Consider the following 26,360-nt stretch of genomic DNA (forward strand, 5'->3'; position numbering starts at 1 on the left):
CGATTCTGACTCGAGTCAAGCTCAACAGTTCGAGCGGCCGCGTTCAGAACGGAGAGGTGGCTCGTCCGGTAGCACGCATACCCAGTAGGCCCATGGGGATCCGTCCCCAAAACGCCGCTAGGGGCTTCCGCGCCGGTGAGCCTACCCAATTGACGTAGGGAGCGCATACAAAGAGGAATTGAACGGGGAAATAACGTGCATGAAATTAAGAGTACTGCAAAGTTATATTACATCACATCATTGCTGCAGTTCTAACTAAAGATGAAATTTGTCTTGGTCGTGAACCTGCAGCGGCGGTGAAGAACGGGATGCCTAATCCCGGCACTGGCCTTCCACCCTCTTGATTTCGTCGATGCTGCTGATGACGGGCTTGATGCGCTCCTTGAGCACCGTGAGGTCAGTACCATCCGGCAAGCTATCCATCGCGACATCGAAGTCGAGGTCGGGATTCCAGTACGCCATCTTGGTGAGGACCTTGGTCATGACCCCCCGGCAAAGTCGCCGGGCCTCCCCGGCCAACGTGGCCGCTCTGCTGGAGTGAAGATAAGCCAAGGCTCCAAGGACGCCCTCGAAGAACCGGGTCAGCTTGGCGTTGACGGTCCCGCTGCGCTCAGGGGCATACCTCACATTTGGCATCCCCATGGTGGGCAACTGCGAGGTGACCCTGCCGGCGACGTCCTCTAGACGGCTGATCCATCTGTTCTTGCCCGCCACATAATCCTGGTGGGAGGCAGCCTCGTTCGCCCGCAGCTGCTTCTCCTCCTCCAGGCTCCTGGTCAAGGTCTCCTCCCGAGCCCTGCTCTCCGATAACATCTTCTCGAGATCCTCCAGCTTTAGCTTGAGATCTCTGATGGATTTTTGCGCTTCGGAGAGCTCCCCAGTCCTGCTGATGACCGCTCCTTGCGCCTCTACCAAGGCGCCGTTGAGCGTGCTCTTCTCGTTGGACAGCTTGAGGGCCTGCTCCTTCAGCTCGTCCCGCTCCACCTCCAACTCCCTTACTTTGCCGGCATGGGCCAGAGCCTGGGCATCGAGTGCCTCCTTGTGCCTCTGCTCCAGCTCGCGAGTCTGCCGCGCGACAAGGGCCTCGAGCTCCTCATCCTTGCCACGGAGCGCTGCGGCAAGCTTCGCCTCACGCACGGTGAGGTCCTCTTCCTGGGAATCCAGTGTGGCTTGATGCTGGTTCCGGACGGCCTCGGCCGCGGCAGCCAAGTTTGCCGCCTTTTCCTGGGCCTTCTCGATGTCAGCCATCTTCATGGTGAGCTCGACATTGTGCTTGGCCAATTCCTCCTGAAAGGCCCTCTGCTCCTCGCGAGTCTGGTGGAACCAGGTCTGCGTCTCAGCAACGCGCGCCTTGAAATCCACCTCCGCCTGGTCCACCGTTGCCGTCCTGGACTTGACCTTGTCCAGACGGACACGGTAGAGCGCCTGGAGTTTTCGGAAGTTGGCCCCCATAGCGCGGAAAAGCTGCGCTTCTGGAGAACCATCACCGCCAACGCCCGGCTCAGCGACAACCTCGAGCCCGGTGGCGGCAAGCACCTCGCCGTCAAAGACTTCCCCTTCGGCGGGCGCTCAGGAACTTGACGCCCCTGGGAGATGGATGAAAAGATCGTCGCCTACCTTCAGGTATCTGCCGGGGCCCGAGGTTGAGGAGGGAGGCTGATCATCAACCACCTCTTCCTCGGCGGTGGCCTTGCCGGTTTCCCCGGCAGGCTCACCGCTGGCACCCTCGGTAGAAGCCTCGCCGGTCGCCTCGGCGGCCCCTGCAGCGGTGTCCTCGGCAGCATCCTTGGCGGCCTCTGCCGCGGCCTCCTCAGCAATATTCCCAACAACAGTATCCACGTCCTCCATATCTATTGAAGGAGGGCCTGGGTAGTAATGGGAGCATTGAAGCCAAGAAAAAGAATAAGGGAAAAACAGAGACGGAGGACAGGCGACTCACCAGTGCCAGGCTGTGAAGCAGAAGTCCCCTCCCCGCCAGCCTTCGACGCCGTGGCAGAGTCACCAGCGCCCAAGTTCCCCTCTTCCTCCATGGGTGTGGGCTCTGTGCTTGATGCCCTTGCCGGGGACGCCCCTCGCGGCGGCGTAGTCGATGGGGGTGGTGTGTTGGGGGTAGCCCTCTGCGGCTCCTCCTGCTGCCGCTCCCCTCCTGCAAACCCGACAAGGTCAACACCATAGCATTGAACTCCTACCACATGTTGAATAAGAGGAGGGTGACGAACTTACGCTGGGGGCTGTGCCGGGGGCTGCTGTCTGGGCTGCTCAACACCACCAGTGGCGTCTTTGAAGCCCCAGCCGGGAGCTGACTGCTCGCCGAGGCCTTCGCTCTCTTCACCCTTTGGGCCAACGTCTCTGCATCCCTGCGAAAGCAAAAACGGATCAAGATGAGTGACTTAATTCAGAGGAATGGAAATGGCAGTAAGGAACAGAGTACTTACTCGTCATCCACCTCCTCCTCTTCTACCACTTTCCTTTTCCTCTTCAGGCTGAGAGGCCCGAGATCAAAAGCGACCTCCGCATCAACATCCGAGTTGACATCTGCCGGAGGAGGCGAAGACGGCGGGGTTTGTGCGTGCCCAGATGAAGAAGGGGCTGTTGTCTTCTTATTCTCAGCGGCCTTCGTCAGCCTCTTGGCTGCCGTGGCCCTCGTGTGACGCCCAGACCCCTCCAGGGTCAATTGAGGCCGCGTAGCCCTGCCAGGCCGGACCGGCTCGCCGGAGCCAGCCTGCCGCAGGATTCGCCCTCTTCCCCTGGTTGGCGTCGAGCCCGCCGTCACGTCCTCCTCCTCCGACGACTCGTCGGCCGCGTCTTCAACGAGCGGAACTCCAGTGTCGGTGCTGCTGACCTCCCCGGAGGCCGCCGCCCACCGGTGAGCTCCTCTTCCTCCGCAGCCGTTGCGGCCTTGTCCTCCACACCCCCGCCGCTGCCGGCCTCCATGGCAACCTGTGCCTCCCTCGCCCTAGTGGCGATGTAGTCCTGCTCTGCCTGGGCGGTGTCCATGACAAGCCACCGCTCGGCGTCATCATTGACATACACCTCGATCAGGGTGTCAAAGAATTGCTGCACATCAGCATCCTTCGGCTCCTTCCAGCTCGGGACAGGTCCGTGCGCGTTACAGTCCGGCATCATAGCGATGATTTCGGACCGACGTGAATTGTTGCACAACGGGACCACCCCCGCTGGCAGCTTGAAAAACGGCCCCTTGAGGGCCTTGCCAACCTTTGTGGCAGCCCTCGCAGCCTTGCCGGTCCGTTCGACCTTGCCATCGCGACCCACATCAAGCTGGAAAAGCCGCTGGCAGAAGTGGGCATGCGCTAGCACTGTGAAGTTGTGATCGAGGCCGGGGCGGAGTCGCATAATGTCAGCCGGATTCGTAAAGAGCCAAGCTGGCCTCCCCTTGTTGTGCAACAGGGCGATCCGGCGGCGAATGAAGTCCGCCCCGATCATCTCAAGGGTGAGTCCGGCCCGGGTGAGCCGGAGAATCCTAGTAGTGGCAACAGTGAGCCTCCCGTCGGCGGCGTCGACATTTCTCCAATCGCTGCCACGGACCGGCGGCACTCGGCGGACCTTGCAGAACTCTAGCGGGTTTTCATCCTCAATCCAGCACCACCGACCACGCCATTCCTCCCACCTCTCATTCACGGCACCGTCCGGGTACGCCCCCTTGGATCTTGGGATCCAGGTGACGCAACCAAAGACGGCACCTCCCGGCTGGATCCGAGGGAAGAAATAATGGCGGAAGAGCGCCGTGTTGGGCTGCACCCCGGCAAAGCCTTCGCAAAGATGCGCGAAGAAAGCCATGCACGCCACCGCATTCAGAGTAAAATCCAAGAGGCGAAAGCTGAAGGTGTGCATAATGTCGCAGAAGAAATCGGAGAAAGGGGGGCATAGCCCGCAAGAAAGATAATCGACAAAAAAGGGATACCGATTTGGGGCAGGATCGGCGCAAGCAGCAGGAATGACGCGCGTCGCCGGGTGTCCCGAATTCTCTCCCCCCGTCTTCGCTCCCCATAGGGGCCTGAAGGAGGCCCAGAGCTCTTGAACATCAACCGTCGAGGGGAAGAAAAAGGCGGACTTCGTCCGATCCCCCGACAGCGCGCTCTCCGGTGGCTCCACAGTCCCAGCACCCTTAGCCACCCCCTTGCCCTTGACGGATTTGGGCGCCATGGCAACCAAGAAGTTTAGAGGGCTGAGGAAGGGGGATGGCGAAGCAATGACGGTGGGCGGCGGCGGAACCTTAGGAAGGAAGGAAGAGAGGAAACGGCGGCTCTGAGATTGGAAAAGGCACGAGGAAAGAGGAGAAAGTGAGCAGCGCGCCCGCAGTTATTCCTTTTTTATGGGGGAAAACACGGGCCGCCTCCTTTCACATTAACTGTGGTGTGACGCATGCCCACGGGAACCAACCCCACGCATGCTGCCCACGTCACACGCACCTCCCCACGCCGCGCCATGCGCGGGAGTCGTGGGAAGCGCAGCGCGCGAAGAACCTTACCGCGGTAAAAACCGCCCCGCCTGCCCGCGCACCGTTTTTGGGCCTAGCCCAACAACGCGTTGTGCTTATGTATGGCTCAGGCCCGGGGGCTCCTGTCGGTGTACAAAAAGAGGGGTACACTTTTTGTACCCCTATAACTGTGCACGGGCAGTCTGAGCCACGGGCACCACCACACCAAGCAAGGCAAGGGAGGTGAGCCAGGGTAAGACCGAAGCTCAAGAGAACTAGAACAATGCCAAGGCCAAGACCACGAAGAGCAAAGGGGACAAAGCGGACTCCCCCGGCAAGATCCTTGCCAGTAGACAGTTCTAGCAGCCCCGGCAAGACTCTTGCCGCGGCGACTCGTCCCGCGCCTACGGAGCAAACCACCCTTGAGTCCACTGCCCCCAAAGGGCAAGGATTCGGGAGACATCCCCGTGGCGGCACACAGATCTTTGTGAAGACATTCAAGATCAGATACGCACTAAGGAGACGACGACCCTTGGCGGGATCCCAGCCGAGGAAGACCACAAGGCCCCCGGCAAGCGCCTTGCCGGGGATGACAGCAGGTGCCCCGGCAAGACCCTTGCCGGGGCCCCGGCAAGACCCTTGCCGGGGCCCCGGCAAGGCCCTTACCGAGGACACCCGCAGGGCCACTGTCGGTGTCAAAACCGGCGGATCTTGGGTAGGGGGTCCCGAACTGTGCGTCTAGGCCGGATGGTAACAGGAGGCAAGGGACACGAAGTTTTACCCAGGTTCGGGCCCTCTCGATGGAGGTAAAACCCTACGTCCTGCTTGATTAATATTGATGATATGGGTAGTACAAGAGTAGATCTACCACGAGATCGGAGGGGCTAAACCCTAGAAGCTAGCCTATGGTATGATTGTTGTTGTGTATGTTGTCCTACGGACTAAAACCCTCCAGTTTATATAGACACCGGAGAGGGTTAGGGTTACACAAAGTCGGTTACAATGGTAGGAGATCTGAATATCCGTATCGCCAAGCTTTCCTTCCACGCCAAGGAAAGTCCCTTCCGGACACGGGACGAAGTCTTCAATCTTGTATCTTCATAGTCCAGGAGTCCGGCCGAAGGTATAGTCCGGCTCTCCGAACACCCCCTAATCTAGGACTCCCTCAGTAGCCCCTGAACAAGGCTTCAATGACGACGAGTCCGGCGCGCAGATTGTCTTCGGCATTGCAAGGCGGGTTCCTCCTCCAAGTACTTCATAGAAGATTTTGAACACAAAGATAGTGTCTGGCTCTGTAAAATAAGTTTCCACATATTGCCATAGAGAGAATAATATTTACACAAATCTAATCTGCTGACGTATTCCGTAGTGTAACACACCACGACCAAGCCTTTATCCGAGTCGTTTTATTATCCCACCTCAGCGCGTCATGCGAGGCGGTTTCCTTGGCACGTCTTGTTAAAGCAGAGATCGTGTCCCCTTATTCCGGGATTCTCATCAATACGGGCGTGGGTAACCCAACCGCTTCTAGGACTCCTAGATTATAGGAAAATCCAAACGGACACGGAGAGGACGCTTGATATTCACCCTCTTTATAAAGGGACAAGGCTTTTATTTTTCCCTCCCGTGCTCAATCGAATCCTTCCCCCACCTCAAGCTCAAACGCCCAAAGTTCAGGTCAGGTGCTCCGAACCTTCAGTCATGTCCGGATCTAGCCTTCAAGGCCGATGGATGCCTTCCTCCGTCACGGAAGAAGACATCAAAAAGTTGAGGGAGGCCAGATATTTGACCGCCGAGATTTTGCATCGGCTGCCTCCCCGAGGGCAGGCCGTCCCCACCCGTGAACCCAACGAGAACGTCGTGTTCGTATCCCACTTCCTCCGAGGTCTAGGCCTTGCTCTGGATCCTTTCGTCAGAGGTTTGATGTTTTATTACGGGCTAGACTTCCATCATCTAGCTCCGGACTCCTTTCTTCATATCACGACATTTATTGTTGTGTGCTAGGCCTTCCTCCGGGTTACCCCTCACTTTGGCCTATGGCTCAAGACCTTTGAAGTAAAGCCGAAGATGATTGAGGGGCAACATGCAGCGTGTGGAGGTGCCTCAATACGCAAGATGACGGGAGCTTTGTGGCCCAAAGGTTCCATCCCAGAGGTGTCTGAATTATGGCAATAGGAGTGGTTCTACATCACGGCTCCTAGAAGTGACAAGTGGGCGGCCGCCCCTATTTTCCGCTCGGGCCCTCCACCACAACTGATGTCATGGATCAGCAGAGGTCTGAGCTGGGGTCCAGCCAAGGACATGCCTATACTTCAAAGCTGCATTCGAGATCTCTTCAATGGAGATTTCAGTTTGGTTGCGGTAATACAAGTTATGCTGGTTCGTCAAGTCCAGCCTTGCAAACGCCGGCCTCTTCGCCTGTGGGAGTTCAATCCCGAGGGACCGCGTGTCATTCAAAATTTTCTCGGCCTGACGCACGAGGAGATGTACAAGTCATTCTTCGGACCTCAGGTGGAGTGTCCGAAAATCACCGAGGACGTGGGCCTGAGTAGTAACCGCACCGCCGAATAGGTAAGGCATCTTCCGGCCGAACATACTATCTTTCCCTTGTTATGAAGTTATTTCTGAGAGTTCGCTTTTTGACCAGGACTGGCTAACAAAGGCGAAGTTGATTTGGTGTTCGGCCCCCCTCCTGAGGGTTTGGAAAATCCAGTATTGGAAAAGATGCTCCAGACCGCACCTTGCCCAGAGCCTTTGAAGGAAGATACAGAGGAGGATAATACGGGCGGACGCGGGCCCCCAACGCTGCCCATTCTAACCGAGGGAGCGAGCGTCTCCATGAAGGAAGACGACCAGAAGAGGAAAAGGACTGCGCCCGGGGATTCGGAAGCCGAAGCTTCCAAACGGGAGAAGAAGTCTCCCACAGAGGGTCCTACCTTGGGGGGCGCTATTGCCGCACAAAGTCCGCAGGGGGATCAATTCTCCCACGAGTCGTAAGTGACCCGAAATACTTTAATAGTACAGATATGCCCTCCTTTTCTTCTGAGAGAATAACTACCGCATATATTTTTGCAGTTCGGGCCTTAGCCCCTCTCAAATGAGCTCGTCTTTGGGGGACCTTCTTCCAGAGATGATGGAGAGCGAAACGCCTCCTCCAGACTCCTCCGCTCCGGAAGCGGGCGACCCTGAAGTATCGTCACGGAGGGCCTCTCCGAGTCCGGTGAGGCCGGAAGGTAATCCCATTGACCCCCGAAGCTCCCAGTGTTCGGCTCCCGAAGAGAGCAGACAAAAGAGTCCGGCACCGTCTAGTGTGCAATCGAATGTTCTGAGGGAGTTGGTGGGGCGAGCGGCCATCTCAGATGAACACCGTGTACTGATGAATATGGTGATGGAGAGAATATCGTCCATCGAAAGCGGATTGCATGAAGCTTTTATGAGTCTACTGACAGGCTTTGAGGTACATAAAAGAATGTATGATAGTCCTGCACATGCTAGGTGTGCCCTATGTAGATAGTAGCCCCTGAGACTCTGGTTGTCGTCAGAAACGACGACGAACAGAGGATCATATTCCCAGGTAATAACCATACTGCCTCTATGTGCAGGTGATGGAAGCTCCGGTGGCTAGCCAGACTAGCGACTTTGCCCCTTTAGAATGGCAGTTGGATGCGGCAGACGCCGACATCGAGCTTGTTAACAAAAGGCTTGACGAGGCACAGGGTAAGTGTCATTATCTGGTAAACGCTACAATAGGAAGAGCAGCATGATGCCAGCATCTTTAATATGTTGTGACTGCAGATGGAGCTGCCACTGTTGAAGCCTTGCGGGCAGAACTTGCCCGAGCCAAGGAACAAGCGAGGTTGGGTAATGCGGCTGCTTTGAAGGCGGCCGAAGAGTTGCAAGCCAAGAAGGCCGCGCATGGCGAGGGCCGAGACAAGATGGCCATAGAATTAAAAGCTGCCGCCGATCGTTGCCGGGTTCTTGAAAAGGAAAACAAGCGCAGGCATCGGACCTTGAGAAGGCTGCTGTGACGAAAAAAGACCTACGCTCTGCTATGAGGGCAAAGAAGGAGGAGCTGCGGGAAGCCGGGGATATTGTAGCTGGGAAATCCTTTATGTTGCGGAGGAAGTTCGGAGATCCACGGTATGCCCCTCTGGATCGGCTGTGGAGTTCGGAGGATGTGTATATGGATTTGGCGGCGAGCGCTGCCGATGCGGCCAAGTACTTCCAGGGTCAGACGGACCGTGAAGTAGACCAGCTGTTTTGGAGACAATTCCATTCTCCCGAGCATCCACTTTCATTGACTGACCAATTAGCCGAATGGGCCGAACTAAATAGGTTGTCCAGACTCTCCATGAGGTCTGTTGTGGATCAGCTATGGCCGAAAAGGTCAAAACCGAACAGCTATTTCAGCTTGGTGCAGCAGTTCCTTGACGTGGTGCCGCGCATTAATGCGATGAAGAGGCCGGCGTGCATAGAGGGCGCACGGATGGCCTTTGCCCGTGTTAAGGCATACTGGGCGGAGATGGATGCTAGCAATGTTGCAGCGCGGGATTTAGCTATAGGTCGAAAGGTTGCTGAGCACTACTTTGAAGAAGTTCTTGAGGGTGCCCGTTTGATAGAGACCCAGTGCTCAAAAAATATTATGTTTGAGTGATATGTAATCTCATTGTAAGCGAAATGCTTTTATAAATTTTTATAAGGCTATTTTTATACTTTTGCCTGAAAGTAATATGATGCCTCTTGGGCGGCCGTTTATGTATACATGTGTATAACCTGAAAGATTGCAGTCGTCGGCTTCAACCCCCACGCATATAATGCGGAGGTGCTCGCAAAAACACGCGTTCACACTTAACCCAACGTCTTGGTCCTATTAAGGAGGTGATAGCGGAGCGAGCGAGGCAACCGGACTATAATGCTTTAGCACTTTCACTTAGCCATAGGAGTTTGACAGTGGGGCTACTAGATAGCCCCTGGTGGCTCCGCACTCTCCCGATTCCGGGGTGCGTACATGCCTGGCCGGAAAACGGCCCTTCGTTAAGGCGGAGGAATTCTAAAATTCCCACAGGTCATCGAGTGGTTGACCAGTCTCATGCTATATCATGACAGTCAGTTTTCGGCTTTCTCTACTGAGGTGCTCGTCCGGATGAACCAGGGCACAATCGCAATAGTTCTCCTGGTGCTACCTTAGCCGGTAAAGCGGAACGTAAGGCACCAAAACACAGGAGCCGGGCAAACCCAACATTTGACCAAAGACAATGATTCGGAGCTGATGCATATAGGGCCAAACTCGTGACGCCGAACACTCCCTAAGGTATTCGGTCTTTGTGGTATAAACCGGGCCTAAATAATGGCCTTTGTAAGAAGCCCTTGTGTCCAGGTACGTGCATTGTTCTGGCGTGGCCACATGCCAAGACGTCAGCATCCTTCTCAACGGTGGATATGTATCAACAAGAGACAGTAAAAAAGGTTTACGCAGGGTCTTAATCTAAAAAGAATCCTTGGAGCAGGTCCCTGCTGCACGTCTGCGCCTGTGTCTCCATTGTGCCGTATCCTGGACGGGTGTAGCACGATGATCGTCTGTAAAAGAGAGGAAGTTAAGTGAAAAAGTTGTCGTGCAAAAAGATAGTTTTTAAAGAAACCATGTATAATTCAAGATGATAAGAAATTGCCACTCGTCTGCGCGTGTTGAGCCCCTTGTATTGACAAATAGGGGTGTGACCATTTATTCGGTATAAGTAGCGGCGCCGGACTCGATTAGTTGTATCTGAGGTCTTGACGACCTATTGGATGCTTTCGCTTGTCGGGGTGCCTTTAGTGTGCGGCTGCCAGGGCAGCCTCACTCTCTTAGACGCGCAGAGATCGCTTGATATTTCCATGCATTGTGATGATGCCACGTGGACCGGGCATCTTGAGTGTGAGGGAGGCGTAGTGTGGTATTGCATTAAAGCGAGCGAAAGCTTCGCGTCCGAGCAGTGCTTGATAGCCACTTTGAAATGGAGCGATGTGGAAAGTTAAATGCTCGCGACGGAAGTTATCGGAGGAGCCGAATATAACTTGTAGTAGGATGGAGCCCGTACAACGAGCCCTTGGGCCTGGCATTACTCCTTTAAAGGTAGTATTGCTATGGCGAATTTGTGTTGGGTCTAACCCCATCCCGTGGAGTGTATCCTGATATATTAGGTTTAGGCTACTGCCGCCGTCCATCAAGACTCTTGTGAAGTGATATCCGCCAATTACTGGGTCTAATACCATGGCATCCCATCCTGCGTGTCGGATACTTGCTGAGTAATCGCGATGGTCGAAAGTGATCGGTTGAGATGACCAGTGGCAGGACTTTGTGTGACAGGCACTTGGGTATATTTTCCTGGGAGTGCCACGCTGTTTTTTCCCTTGATTACGTGTAACACGTTTACTGTTTTGACTTCTGGTGGAAATTTCTTTTGTTCCCCTGTGTCGTGCTTGGGGGGCTCGTCCTCGTCTTCACTTGGTGTATCCTCCCCCTTGTGTACGGCGTTGAGCTTGCCGGACTGCTTGAAGACCCAACATTCTCTGTGGGTATGATTAGCAGGTTTACCAGGGGTACTATGAATCTGACATACTTGGTCCAGAATTTTGTTGAGGCTGGACAATTCATCCCTGGTGCCTTTAGGGGGCGGCTTTTGACCTGGCCGAGAGCTTTTGAATCCGGCATTTACTGTCGTGCCCTTTGTGATGTCTTCTTTATTCCGGCGTTTGTTATTGCTGTTGCACCGTGATTTCCCGTTTCCATCTCTAACTTCAGATGTACTGGGGTCGCTGGTGCTGCATCTAGCTAGCCAGCTGTCCTCACCCGTGCAAAAGCGGGTCATGAGGTTTGTTAATGCGGCCATCGTTCTCGGCTTATTTTGGCCGAGGTGTCTGGCGAGCCATTCGTCACGGACGCTATGCTTGAAAGCTGCCAAGGCTTCGGCGTCCGGACAGTCGACAATCTGGTTCTTTTTAGTAAGAAACCTGTTCCAAAGCTTTCGGGCTGACTCTCCGGGCTGTTGAGTTATATGACTCAAATCGTCCGCATCCGGAGGTCGGACATAAGTCCCTTGAAAATTTGCCCGAAAGGCGTCTTCGAGCTCTACCCAACTTCCAATGGAGCTTTCGGGGAGGCCTTTGAGCCAGTGACGAGCTGGCCCTTTGAGCTTGAGGGGTAGGTACTTGATGGCGTGGAGATCATCTCCTCGAGCCATATGGATATGAAGGATGTAGTCCTCAATCCAGACCCCAGGGTCTGTTGTTCCGTCGTATGCCTCTATGTTTACGGGCTTGAATCCCTCTGGAAATTCGTGGTCCAGCACCTCATCGGTGAAACATAGGGGGTGTGCGGCACCCCTGTAGCTGGGTGTACCGCGTTGTTTGGATGTTTGTTGTGTTGCATTGTATGCTGGGGCGCGCTTGCGTGGTCCATAGATGGATCTTGTTGCGCCGTCCTTTGGATGAGAGACCTCGCATGGGTCGCGTATTGTATTGTGAGTGGCGTTGTATGCCACTCTATGTTGGTAGAGGGGTCGTCTATCCGACCAGGTGGCTGCTTTGATATTTGGTTGTGGGGGTTCTGAGGCCTCCTCATTGAATTCGGGTAGCAGCTTCCGCTTTGGGTAGCTTTTGGAGGGGCGATTGTCGCCGTACCTTGCTGCAGTGTTGAGTATTTTACTCCATCTGATTTGGAGTGTGTCTTGCGCGGCCTTGAGCCTTTGCTTCTGCTTTTTCAGACTCCTCGCGGTGGCAACAAGCCTTTTACGGGCAGGCTGCTGCTCCGGGTGTCTGTCCGGCGTTATGTCGTCCGGACCATTATCCTTGATAGGATTTGTTTGTTCGGTTTGATTATCTGGATTGCCATTGTCCGGCAGCGGTTCGCCCTGCTCCAATGCTGGGTCTGTGTGATCGCTATTTCTGTCGAGGCAGGATTTGGGGCGGCGCTTGCGTCGCCGCTTTGACTGCTTTTCGAGGGAACAAGCCTTCGGTGCGTCCTTCCGCTCCTCGTCGTTATCTTTTGGTGCGTCCACCATGTATACGTCATATGACGAGGTGGCGTTCCAGGGCCCAATAGGCGCTGGTTCTTCATCGTCTCCTTCATCGGCGTCCATACCGTCGATGTCTTCGGAGTCGAAGTTGAGCATGTCGGTTAAATCGTCGACAGTGGCTACAAAGTGGGTGGTGGGTGGGCTTTGAATTTCTTCATCGTCCGCATCCCAATCTCGCTGACCGTAGTCCGGCCAGGGCTCTCCTGATAAAGAGAGAGACTTTAGTGATTTTATAATATCGCCAAAGGGCGAGTGCTGAAAGATGTCCGTGGCAGTGAACTCCATGATCGGCGCCCAATCGGATTCGATCGGGAGAGGCGCGAATGGTTCGGAGTCCGGCTCCTTGGAATCATGAGTCTCGTGGAGTGCAGGGCTGGTGTTCGGCTCGATCGCCGTTAGGATCGCAGCCCCCGAGGCAGCGTCCAACCACCCATCCTCAATTGGCGCGGTTGGCTCCGAATTAAGGGTCAAAGCCGATGCGGGTGCGGCCTTCAGGGTACTGTTCGGCGGCAGAGCTGGATCATGCTCGTCGTGACAGTGCGGCGCGCTCGGCAGTGGCTCGAATCCGTCGAAGATCAAGTCCCCGCGGATGCCAGCCGTGTAGTTTAAACTTCCAAATCTGACCTGACGGCCAGGGGCATAGCTTTCGATCTGCTCCAGATGGCCAAGTGAATTGGCCCGCAGTGCGAAGCCGCCGAAGACGAAGATCTGTCCGGGGAGGAAGGTCTCACCCTGGACTGCATTGCCATTGATGATCGTAGGAGCCATCAAGCCTGACGGCGACGACACAGAGGAACTCTCAATGAAAGCACCAATGTCGGTGTCAAAACCGGCGGATCTCGGGTAGGGGGTCCCGAACTGTGCGTCTAGGCCGGATGGTAACAGGAGGCAAGGGACACGAAGTTTTACCCAGGTTCGGGCCCTCTCGATGGAGGTAAAACCCTATGTCTTGCTTGATTAATATTGATGATATGGGTAGTACAAGAGTAGATCTACCACGAGATCGGAGAGGCTAAACCCTAGAAGCTAGCCTATGGTATGATTGTTGTTGTGTATGTTGTCCTACGGACTAAAACCCTCCAGTTTATATAGACACCGGAGAGGGTTAGGGTTACACAAAGTCGGTTACAATGGTAGGAGATCTGAATATCCGTATCGCCAAGCTTGCCTTCCATGCCAAGGAAAGTCCCTTCCGGACATGGGACGAAGTCTTCAATCTTGTATCTTCATAGTCCAGGAGTCCGGCCGAAGGTATAGTCCGGCTATCCGAACACCCCCTAATCCAGGACTCCCTCAGCCACCATCAGGCCCACGCCGACTAAACCTCCACCGCCATTTGCATGCAGCTGCCGACCCAACCGGCTGGGTAGGCACCTGTGTGGCGGCATGCAGATCTTCGTGAAGACCCACCACTGCGCCACCTCAGCTGCCTGCCTACCGACGTGGCATCGCAGGCGTCGCTGGCCAGGGCGCGTGTCGACACAAGAAGGAGCGGCGACGGACAAGACATGTTTCTCCCCCGTCCCTGATAAAGCAAGGACACCTAAGCAAGACGCATTAAATGCGCCTTGTCATGTAATGCGAGGGATAACCTCGCATCACGGACCCTTTCCACCTCCTGTGTGCCACTGTGGCGACCCCTTTTTCTATAAAAGGAGGCCCGAGGCGACCAGAGGGGGGATTCGGCTTCTTGGAGTTCCTCACGCCCCATAGCTAGCTCAAGAACACAGATATATAATCCACCAAAGCAGGAGTAGGGTTTTACGCATCCTCGCGGCCCGAACCTGGATAAACGAACCGTGTGCTACCTATTAGATCCGCTCTTCTCACGACCCCGCGCCCCGCTAACCACAGTAGGGATTCTTATGATCCCATAGGTGTCGTTCCCACCGACACTCCCTCAAAGGAAAGAAGCTCACTATGTTTCGTATGCTTATGGAGATGGTGAGTAAGCACACCATTAAGGAACTCGAAACCCTCGTCACCAAGGAAAAGGAAAAATATAAAATCCTTGAGCAGAAAGTACAATATGAGGAAACATGAAATGATGAACTATGCTTGAAAATTGGTGCAAATATTGATGTTCATACTAAAGATCTTGCCTCCTTGAAAAAGGCTATTGACTCTTGCGAAGAGCTGATGAATGATAAAAGTAAGCTTGTGGAGTCGAATGCTTCTCTCTCTAAGGATTGTGAGCTCCTATCTATGTCCCTCAAGACTAAGGAAGAAGAGCTCACCCTTCTTAAAAAGAGTTTTGAGACACTCAAGCTTACTTATCTTGAAACTCTAGCCAAGGCTTACTCTTCTCCTATTATCAATGTTGATGCTTGTACTACTAACTCTAGTCATGATCTAGCATCTATTCTTGAGGAAAATCGCTTTCTCAAGGCTCAAATCGAGAAAGGGCTCATGACGTGTGCTCAAGGACAAAAGAACCTTAATGAGGTATTGAGCCAACACAAAGAAGTGTTCGCCAAAGAGGGACTTGGGTTTGACCCTACCACAAGCAAGAAGAAGACATCCTCTCAAAAGTGCACCACCCCTCTAAAAGAAACTTTTGTACAACAAGGGCACAAGGAGAAAGGTAAGGTTGTTAGTGGGAAGGCCACGAGGGGCATGCCCACTCTCAACAAGCCAAAATAGTTCATGCCTCCATCCTATGTACTTCGTAAGGCTAAGGATGGAGAGGTTTATGCAAAGTTTGTTGGTCCTCTAAATGCATTCCGGTTTTATGCTATTTGGGTCCCTAAGACCCTTGTGACTAACTTGAGAGGTCCCATTGCAAAATGGGTGCCTCTAACCAAGTCATAATTGTGTGTAGGTTGCTTTCTCCGGTGGAGTAAAATGGGTGATTGATAGTGGATGTACCAATCGTATGACCGGAGATAGCAAGTTAATCTATGATTTCATGGAAGCTACTCAACCATTTATGAGCATTATGTTTGGTGGAGGATCAAAAGGACATGTACTCGGGTTGGGCAAGGTGGCTATCACAAATGACATGTCGCTTGCAAATGTCATGCTTGTCCAATCCCTTAAATGCCATTTGCTTTTTGTTCGCCAATTGGCTTCTGTTGGTTATGGTACACTCTTTGCACTAACAGATGTGAAAGTCTTTAAGAGAGATACTATCTAAGTGGCCTTTGTTGGAGAGTTGGATGGCAACCTTTACACGGTTGATTTCTCGAAAGAGAGCACATTCCATGCAACTTGTCTAATGGCCAAGGCCGACAAGGGGTGGCTATGGCATCGCCGGCTAGCCCATGTCGGCATGAGAAATCTTAAAGATCTCTTAAAGGGTAATCACATCCTTGGACTAACAAATGTATCTTTTGAGAAAGATCATGTGTAGTGCATGCATAGCCGGGAAGCAACATCAATCAAAGCACCTACCCAAGAATATTGTGTCTACCTCAAGGCCTTTGGAGCTCCTTCATGTGGATCTTTTTGGGCCGCCTTCATGGGATAGTCTTGGTGGGAAAAAGTATGAACTTGTTATTGTTGATGATTACTCAAGATATACATGGGTTTTCTTCCTCAAGTCTAAGGACGAGACGAATATCACCTTCATTGATTTTTCCAAGCAAGCACAACGCAAGTTTGACAAAGAAATCTTGGCAATAAGAAGTGATAATGGCTCTGAGTTCAAGAACTACACCTTGGAATAATTTCTTAGTGATGAAGGGATTGAACATCAATTTTCAGCTCCATACACTCCCCAAAAAAATGGTGTAGCAGAGAGAAAGAACCGCACACTGTGGAGATGGCAAGGTCCATGTTGGATGAATACAAGTCACCACATAGTTTTTGGGCTGAGGCTGTCAACACTGCTAGCCATGCATCAAACCGGCTCTTTCTCCACACTATATTGGAAAAGACTCCATATGAGCTTCTAACTGGGAACAAGCCAAATGTCAAGTACTTTCGGGTATTTGGGTGCAAATGTTTCATTCTCAACAAAAGAGAACGGTTAGGAAAATTTGAATCCAAAACCATTGAGGGCATATTTGTTGGCTATGGATCAAACTCTCATGCCTATAGAGTCTACAACAAATCCAATGGATGTGTTGTAGAAACTTGTGACGTGGTGTTTGATGAATTTAATGGCTCCCATGGGGAGCAAGTTGATCTAAGTGATGTAGGTGAAGAAGATTCTTCACAAGATATCTTGACCATGGGTGTTGGTGCACTTCTTCCAATGGAGCAAGAACCTCATGATGAAGAAGAAGAAGATGGAAGCTTCACGCATCATCAAACTACTTCAACACACATACCACCTCAAGCTCCTATTGTTCAACAAATACCCGTAGACCAAGTACCAGATGATGATCAAGTTCCCCTTCATGATAAACATCAAGAACAAGATCATCACCAAGGACAAGAACAAGAAAGTGCAATCATTGACAATGAACCTCAACAAATGGAAGATGAAGAAGAAGACCTTCCACCACAAATCAATGATCCTTATGTTGAGGATGTGGATGATGGACATGAAGTAGAACCTCGCTAAACCTTAACCTCCATCATGCCTCAAGTGGCCGGTCGTGTTGATCTTGACAAAATTCTCACCGGCATATCGGAAGGTAGAGTCACTCGTAAACAATTGACAAACTTTTGCGCTCACTTCTCGTTTGTGTCTAGTGTTGAGCCTCTCAAGGTACAAGAAGCATTGATTGCCAACGATTGGCTCATTGCTATGCAAGAAGAGTTGAACAGCTTTGAGCGCAATCAAGTGTGGTCATTAGTCAAGAGGCCAACTACGGAACACAACGTCATTGGAACAAAGTGGATTTTCAAGAACAAGCAAGATGATAATGTGTAATCATCCTCAACAAGGCAAGGTTAGTGGCACAAGGGTACTCACAAGTTGAAGGTTTGGACTTTGGTGAGACCTTTGCCCCCGTTGCCCGTCTGGAATCCATTTGCATCTTACTTGCTTATGCTGCTTTGGCTTTACATTACATCAAATGGATGTGAAGAGTGCTTTCCTTAACGGTCCTCTACAAGAAGAAGTATATGTATCATAACCACCTGGGTTCGTTGATCCCGATCACAAAGACTATGTGTATAAACTTCATAAGGCTTTGTATGGCCTCAAACAAGCACCTCGTGCTTGGTATGATCATCTTAAGAAGTTTTTACTCGATGATGGTTTTGTGAGAGGGGTGATCGATCCCACTCTTTTTCCTAAGAGGGACAAAGGTGATTTGATCTTATGCCAAATCTATGTAGATGATATCATTTTTGGTTCTCCTAACATTCATTTGTGCAAGAAGTTTGCGACTTCAATGACCAAGAATTTTGAAATGTCACTCAATGCGGATTTGAAGTTCTTCCTCGAATTTCAAATTCAACAATTTCAAGAAGGAATTTTCTTGTCTCAAGCAAAATACCTCAAGGATATCCTAGCAAAATTTGGCATGTATGATGCTAGCCCATGTAAGACACCTATGCCAACCAAAATTGTACTCACTGAAGACATAAACGGTATCCCCTTCGACCCATCTAAATACCGCTCGATGATTGGTTCATTGCTTTATCTTTGTGCATCTAGACTAGACATCATTTTTAGTGTATGCATGTGTGCTAGATTTCAAGCTTTCCCCTAGGGAAAGTCATCATAAGGCGGTTAAGCATATTCTTAGATACCTTGTTCACACCCAAAAGTTGGGTCTATGGTACCCCAAGGATGCTAAGTTTGATCTCATTGGGTACACGGATGCGAATTGGGCTGGAGACAAAGTGGATCGTAAGTCTACCTCCGGTGCATGTCAATTCCTTGGACGCTCCTTGGTAAGTTGGTCCTCGAAGAAACAAAATTGTGTTGCCCTCTCCACCGCTGAAGCTGAATACATTGCAACCGCCAGTTGTGCAACTCAGTTACTATGGATGAGGCAAACTTTGAAGGATTACGGTATCACCTATAGACATGTGCCTCTTCTATGTGATAATGAAAGTGCCATCAATATTGCTGAGAACCCCAAAGATCATACCCCCACCAAGGACATTGACATTAGGTACCACCTCTTGAGAGATCATGTGGAGAAGGGTGATATTGACATTGCTCATGTTGGCACAGATATGCAACTTGCAGATATTTTCACTAAGCCATTGGATGAAGCAAGGTTTTGTCAACTTAAGCGTGAACTTGGTATCTTAGAGCTTGACAATATTATGTGAAATCTAGTACCCATTCATGCATGAACTTAATGTCTTGTCTTGATGTAGGCATATATTTAGGGGAAGACATTCAATTCATGAGTATTCTCACCCTACACAATGCATAAATAGAACAAACACTCTCAATGCTATCATTTTATTCTAACTATGGTGCTTTCAATGATGGAGTAGTGACTATGCACCCAAGTTTAAATTATTGGGAGGCCATGTCAAGAATACTCATACATGGTGGCCTTGGCCACCGCTTTTGTCATTAGAACAATACCTGAGCGATGTGTTTTAGAGTTGACATAGGTTCCTCACTGCTTAATATATTGTGATTTTGCATCCTACTACGTTTTGAACTCATCATCTCCCCATCATGGTCATTAGCACCAACTATGGCTCCTTTGTGTTCTAAATAAAAAAAAAATCCACACATGCTTCCGGTCGTCCGCTATGTACCGGACATCCGTAACATCCTCTCTGGTGCCATACTACCGGACATCCATTGAGTCCGGACATCCGTAACATCCTCTCTGGTGCCATACTACCGGACGTCCGCTGAGTCCGGACGTCCGCTAATTTCTGCCCTGGACAATCGCGTCGGATATCCGGTAATACAGGTCGTCCGCTATTTCCTACCCTGCTCAGACTCATCGGACATCCGGGAGTTGCCGGTCGTCCGCTCCCTGGCACATCTATTTGCCTTCTCAGGCCTCGGACGTCCGCTTCGTACCGGTCATCCGGTCAACTCTTGGCTCGCCTATATATATAGCCCGCGTCTTGTAGCGGTTCCTAAACCTAAAAACCACCGTCCCTCATATCTTCTCCGCTGCCCTCATATCTTCTCCGTTGCCACCACCCAATCTCCTCGCTGGGGGTGCGCGCCGGCCATAGTCCTCACCGTCTTTGCACGGGCGGTCGCCGTCAGGACCCCGCCCGTCCTCCTCTAGTCCCGACCGCCGTCAGGGAAACCCGTTCATCTCCATCGTGTCTCCTCCTCGCCCTCCCGAGGTAGCAACCCTCTTTCTCCCCTCATTTCTCGAACTTCTTTGATCTATGGCGGTGATTAAGTCAACTGGGGCTTCCTCCTTCTCTAGGTCACTATGCCAAGGACCAAGCACTCCGCGCGCAAGCAAGTCGCCGGTGGACCATCCCGTCCGCCTCGTCATGGTGTCTCTGACGATTATCAAGAGAGGGCCCGTCCTTGAAAGCATGCCGCCCTCCCTCACAGCTCGGCTAGCGACTCCTCATCGGAGGGATCCGGCTATGAGGACGAAATGGCGGATTTGTAGCAGCCCGCCTATGTCGCTGTTCGCACCTCGGCACCTAAACCGGGAACACGTCAGCCCACTTTCAAGCCTCCTCCTCCTCCAGAACAACCTTAAGGTGATTCCCGTCGCATCTCTCTTGAACCTCCACTTCCTCACGGTCGCATCATTAAAAGGTTCAATGAGGTCCCCACTGCTTCCTATCTTAGGCTTCACCGTGACATAGATCAATTCACCGTTGTTAGCGACTCACAGGATGCTCGTTTTCGCACTAATGTCCAAGCTGGCATTTTTACCACTATCATCATTCCTAAAGGTCTATATCTACATGTATGCATGGACTTAGAGCATATTCGTGCTCATCCGGCTAAATATCCGGGAGCTATTGAGCTCATTGAGTCATCCAACCTTGCTACCCATTTGAATTTCAGCATGATTTTAACCAAGCTGCCATTCATCAATTCTATGCCACATGTTATTTTGGTCCAAATAACACCGTCACTTGGATGACCTTCGACACCGTGCTCACGGCATCTTATTCTCAATTTGTTGTTGCTCTTGGGTTTCCTGACACCGGGTTCAAAATCCATAAGGATGACCCCAACCATAGGCCCAAGGGCATTGAAGTCTGTATGGATCTTCTCAAACCAGTAGGAGATTTTACTAATGATGAGAAAAAAAAGGATTTGAACCAAGTCTCCATTTGGCGCTCACCTTTCTACATCATCTATCAGTGTGTCATTCGTACCATCTATCCCAAGATGGGTGACAAGGGGTCATGTAATAGCTACTGCATTGATCTCATGGATCGCCTCTATGTGTCTCCAAAGGGGAAGATAAATGTCCCTCATTTTCTGTGGCATGAGATCCGTCTTGCTTGTTTTCAACACAAGCGGGCCTTTCCTCATGCCCCCTTTCTTCAGGCATTTATCGAGAGTGTTGCTCCATTTGCCATTGCCCGCACTCACTTCAATGAACGGTGGGTCATTCCACCTCACATGGCGGATGATTGGGTTCCCAAGGACTCTTCTACTCCTACTCGTCGCACTCCGGCTAGTGTTCCTCCTCCTACCGCTCGTTCTACTTCTTCCACCTTAGCATCTTTTGGTTGCATTTCTCGTTTCCTTGGGAAAGCTCAGTCTGCCATGATGAAGATGTTTACCTTTCATTGCTCCCAAAATCACGACATTGTCACACGCTTGGTCACCTCCAAGAATGCTCTGAAGGCTCGTCTGAGAGACTCTGGAGTTTACGATGTGAGTGACGATGAACGTCTTCCTGATGATCCACCTTCTGACTTTGGTTTTCCTTCGGGTCTTGAGTGGGCTGACTTCCTTGATGAGGCTGGTGGTAGTGGTGCTCATGATGATGATGACGATGATGCTGTTATGACACCTCCTTTTGGGTATTTGCTGCCAAGGGGGAGTAGGCACTTATTTATGTGATATGATGCTATGATATTATCTCATTATCTTGTTATCGAACTCTTGTTATCGAACTCATGCTATGTGATTAACATGTTATTGAACTTATGATATGTTTGTACCGACTTATGTTATATGCTATGAGTGATGAATCTTTGTGGAGCCTATTCTAAATCTGGTGTTATCTTGATTATCTTGTGTATGTGTTTCGGTTGTGTTGGTATCATATTGAGGGGGATCTCTCTTCATGCTTACCTATTAGTTATTGCACATATTGAGGGGGAGCTCCACAACAAATCCTTTGATATTCAATGTTTTCAAATTCTTTCGATATTCAAAGCTTTATTCTAAAAAGTGCATGTATGTTGTCATCAACTACCAAAAAGGGGGAGACTGAAAGTGCAATCATGCCCTTAATCATATTTTGATGTAGATGAAAACATGCATATTGAGACTAATCATGTTTATCGAGTATTTCTCAGGATTATTGTCTCAAGGGCTATGTTTGTGTGGATCATGACTACGGTCATAAAACATATATCACTCAAGAGCTGAGACACAAGACAAAGATAAAAAGCTTCAGCTCCTTGTTTTTTGGTTTGTTCTTGAGTGTAGGGATCCTGCACTATTAAGAGGGGATCGATGGGTTTCGCGAAAGAACTTGCTCAAAACCACAAAATTCCCTCTCATACCATCTCAAAATTCTTCCTCTAACTTGTGTAAAAATGGTAGTATGTTTCTAAGCTAAAAGGTCCAACTTTCACTGGACGTCCGAAGTCTACGGATGTCCGGCCTCTCTCAACCAACCGGACATCTGACTCTCTCCAGTCGTCCGGTGAGTCTTCACAGAACTGATACTAGCGAAAGACCGGTCACATCGAACGTCCGGTCACCGGACGTCCGCTCATCTCCGGAAACCCGGTGCGCTCTAACAGAACTACAATTAACGGATTTTCGACAACACCGGACGTCCGGGCTCCGGACGACCGGCACCTTCCGGACGTCCGCTGCCTGTGCGTCCCACTCCTCACCTGTGTCCCCGATTGGTGTCCCAGGCACCAGACGACCGGCAGCCCTGCCGGACGTCCGGTCCTATCTGTGTCACCGGTTGTCCGGTATCCACCAGACGTCCGTCTGCACTAAGTGGCTCAACGGTCTGTTTTGCTCTCACACTATATATAGCCTTCTCCCTCTCCCGGGATGAGGTTGACCATTCACTTTGAGCTTGCTAAGAACACATTTCACTCACTCTCTCACTCTTCCACACCAAATCTTAGATCCCCAAGGGATTTGAGAGCACTTGAGAGAAGTTCTCCAATCAAGTGATAGATCCACTCCTTCCCCTTCTTTGCACCAAAGGAATAAGTGATTTGAGCAAGTCTTGAGCTTTTCCCCATCGTTCTTGTTACTCTTGGAGGTTGGAGACTCCTAAGAGGTATGAGTCTTTCGGAGAGGAATCTGTCGGCGTCCTGGGAACGGGGGTCCCCAGACTTGCCTGCCTGCGGCCCACAGCGTGGCTAGGGCAGCAGGCCGTACGACCCATCTTCATCAATAAGGCATCCAAGACCCTCGTGAGGGTCCAAGCCTCGCGAGGCGGACAACACAAGGCCTCCTCTGGAGCGGCCTAGCCAGGAAGGCTCACGAGGAGCGGAGATATCAAGGCGGGGCAAACCTCACGAGGCCCCCATGACGTGAGCCATGATGCACGACACCAGGCGGGCGCCAGCGCGCACAGCGTCCTTATTTCCTCTTTGGTGCTAAGGAGGCTAGCGCAGGCGAAGAGTACCGAGGCATCAGGCAAAGGTTGCTATATTGGTGCAACGAGACCAAGACCAGGAGGACGGCAAGACGGAGGTCATCGTGGAGCCCAAGACGGCGTCACCACCAGAGCTTTTGGCAGGCGAAGACCACTTTTGTCAGGATAGCTTGCACTAGATGTCCCCCTTCAAATTTGCCCGCCGTTGTTGGCTCCCTTCCCGCTCGATATTTGGGAAGAGGACCAGGGCCTATATAAGTAGAGCTAGCCACCATAGTAGAGGCATCTCATCTTAGCTTGATCCAACCCGATCGAGAGCCTACTCACAAGAACACCTCAACCTCAGGAGGCTGTTCTTCCCTTGTACTGTTCATCATCAGCCCTAGAGGCAATCCACAACCACCACACTGGAGTAGGGTATTACACCACAACGGTGGCCCGAACCAGTATAAACCTCGTGTCTTTCTGTGTTGCGAGTTCGTCGAGTTCGTCCGCGAGATCTTAGTGAGCTAGGGCGTAGACCGGTAGGAAGGAAAGACTTCACACGCACCCCAGTGTTCGAACCTTAAGGGTTTGCCGGAACCCCACATCCGACATTTGGCGCGCCAGGTAGGGGGCGCCGTAGCTTCCCTTCCATCAGTTCGTCGCTCCGTCACTCCATCGTCTCCATGGAGGACGCTCGCCGTGCTCGAGCTGAGCGTCGGGCTGCCCTCACCGCCCGCGTCGCTCAGACGGCTCCCGTCGGTGGGCCACATCGCCGTTCTCCGTCTCCCGCTGCCAACGCTGCCAACGGCCCGGCGGGGAACGAGCAGCAGGCGTCCTTGCTGCATCCTTTGGTGCGGCAGGATGGCCGCACCGCCACTCCATCGCTGACCCCTGCCGGTTCTTCGTCTCATGTGCACCGCGCTCCCATGGAGGCACAGGCCGCGCTCCTCGCGGCAAACGAGCTCCTGCGCTACCGCCCCATCGACGACCTCTACGAGGAGTGGCTCGACTGCGTCACCAAGCTCGTCCGCACCGCAGGGGGCTCTCCGGCGCCGTCCCACTCTCTGCCTCCCCCTCAACCAGCCGTGGGCAACGGGGCTCATGGCGTGCCTCCACCACCTCAGCCCCAAGATGGCGCCTTGGCACCAAGGCGCATGGCTCCGCAGCGTGATCCACCACTCCCGACGCCCACGCGCGAAGAGAGAAGCTGCCAAGAAATTCCGCGGCCGCGAGAAGCTGCACCTGCGCTCCCCACGCCACCTTGTCAAGACCGCGCACCGCCTGCAGCGGCATAGCGCGGACCTCATCAAGACCAAGCTCCACCTCCAAAGCGGGCCCCAGCAACCACGGCTGGGTGCCGCGCCTTCACCCCCGAGCTGCGAGCGTCGCCTGGCCGGGCAAGTTCAAGCCGGATCTGCCTCATCGCTATGACGGTACCGCCGACCCCGCGGAGTTCCTGCAGCTCTATGAGCTGAGCATCGAAGCGGCCAACGGCGACGAAAAGGTCATGGCGAACTGGTTTCCCATGGCTCTCAAGGATGGAGCTCGCTCTTGGATCCTGAACCTGCAGCACGGCTCGATCTCCTCCTGGGACGAGATGCGCGACCGCTTCATCGCCAACTTCCAGGGCACTCGCGACCGCCCACCAGCCGCGGGTGATCTACGCCGCATCAGGCAACAACCAGGAGAGACCCTCCAGAAGTACATCCAGCGCTTCACCAACACCCGCCTCAAGATCCCCAAGGTCACGGATGAGGCCATCATCTCCGCGTTTTTCGACGGCATCCGTGACGTCAAGATGAAGGAAGAGCTCGCCATCCACGAGGAGCTTTGCACATCTCAGGAGCTGTTCAACCTGGCGACCAAGTGCGCAAGAGCTGAGGAGGGGCGCCTCTCTCTTCTTGAGCTGCCAGCCGTGGGCGCGGAGGAGAAGAAGGCCAAGGCCAAGGACGTGAAGCGCAAGGAGGCAGCCGTGCTCGCAGCGGAGCCCGGCATCAAGCGGGGCAGAGATCAGCCCGAGTCATCCAAGAATGGTCGACCGTTCTGCGCGTTCCACAACCTGAACACCCACAACACCAGCGACTGTCAAGAGCTCAGATACATACGGGAAGGACGATACGGTCGATGCCCCGAGCACAACGACCGGGGCTACGGCCGCGGAGGAGGACGTGTAGGCGGATGCTGGGACGACCGTGGCCCGCGCCAGGAGTGGCGCGACCGGCCTCTGAGGACCGCTGGCAGGACCAACCTCGCGAGGGCGCCTGGAGGGACCCGCCGCGTGAAGATCGCCCCCAGGGCAACACTGGTCTTCCCCCGCTACCGCCACCAAGAAGGAACGACGACCACCACCAGGACGAGGGGGCTGGGGGCTTTCAGGAGCCGCATGCGATCGCCTGCATCTTGGGCGGCGCCCAGGCCCCAGCCTCTCAGCGCATCTTCAAACAGTTCGCTCGTGAGGTGAACGCGGCACTCCCCAAACTCGAGGCCACGCGCCCGCTCAGGTGGTCCCAATGCGCTATCACTTTCAACTCGGTGGATCAGCTCAAGTGCGCAGCCACCGCTGGCGCCCTCCCTATGCTGTGTTCCCCAGTCATCAGCAATGTGCAGGTCACCAAGACCCTCATCGACGGTGGCGCATGGCTCAACGTCCTATCCGTCGACACGTTCGACAACCTCCAAGTGCCATATGAACAGCTCCAGCCCACCGAGCCTTTCTCAGGAGTGACCGACGGCTCCACCACACCGATAGGGCAGGTTCGCCTGCCCGTCACCTTCGGGGAGCGCAAGAACTACCGCACCGAGCTCATTGACTTTGATGTCCCGCACATCCACCTGCCGTACAATGCCATCGTCGGGTATCCAACCCTGGCCAAGTTCATGGCCGTCACTCATCACAGCTACAACATTCTCAAGATGCCAGGAAGCAGAGGAATCATCACGGTCCCGTGTGAAGAGAGGGATGCGGTGTGCTCCCTCGAGCGCGCCTTTCAAGGTGCAGCAATCGACGACCCTGACAACAGAAATGAAGGACCTCTAGAGGCCATCCCCAAGAAGAAGAAGCCGCGCTGTGCAGGACCTCAGGAGGATGGCGTCGCGGCAGGAGCCACGTCAGGACTAGTGCCCGCTCCAGGGGCGCCTCCCTCCATCGCATAGGAAGGCGGGCCTGGCGCCCTCCTTAGGCAGGGCTCGGGGGCTGTCTTCTGGAGGGCGTCAGACCTTGCCAACCTCATGAGGGAGGCGCTTGGGAACCACTTGGAGGCGTGCTTAGAG

This window comes from Triticum urartu, chromosome 4A (assembly GCF_056163025.1).
Source record: "Triticum urartu cultivar PI428250 chromosome 4A, HENAU_Tu73, whole genome shotgun sequence".
Lineage (NCBI taxonomy): Eukaryota > Viridiplantae > Streptophyta > Magnoliopsida > Poales > Poaceae > Triticum > Triticum urartu.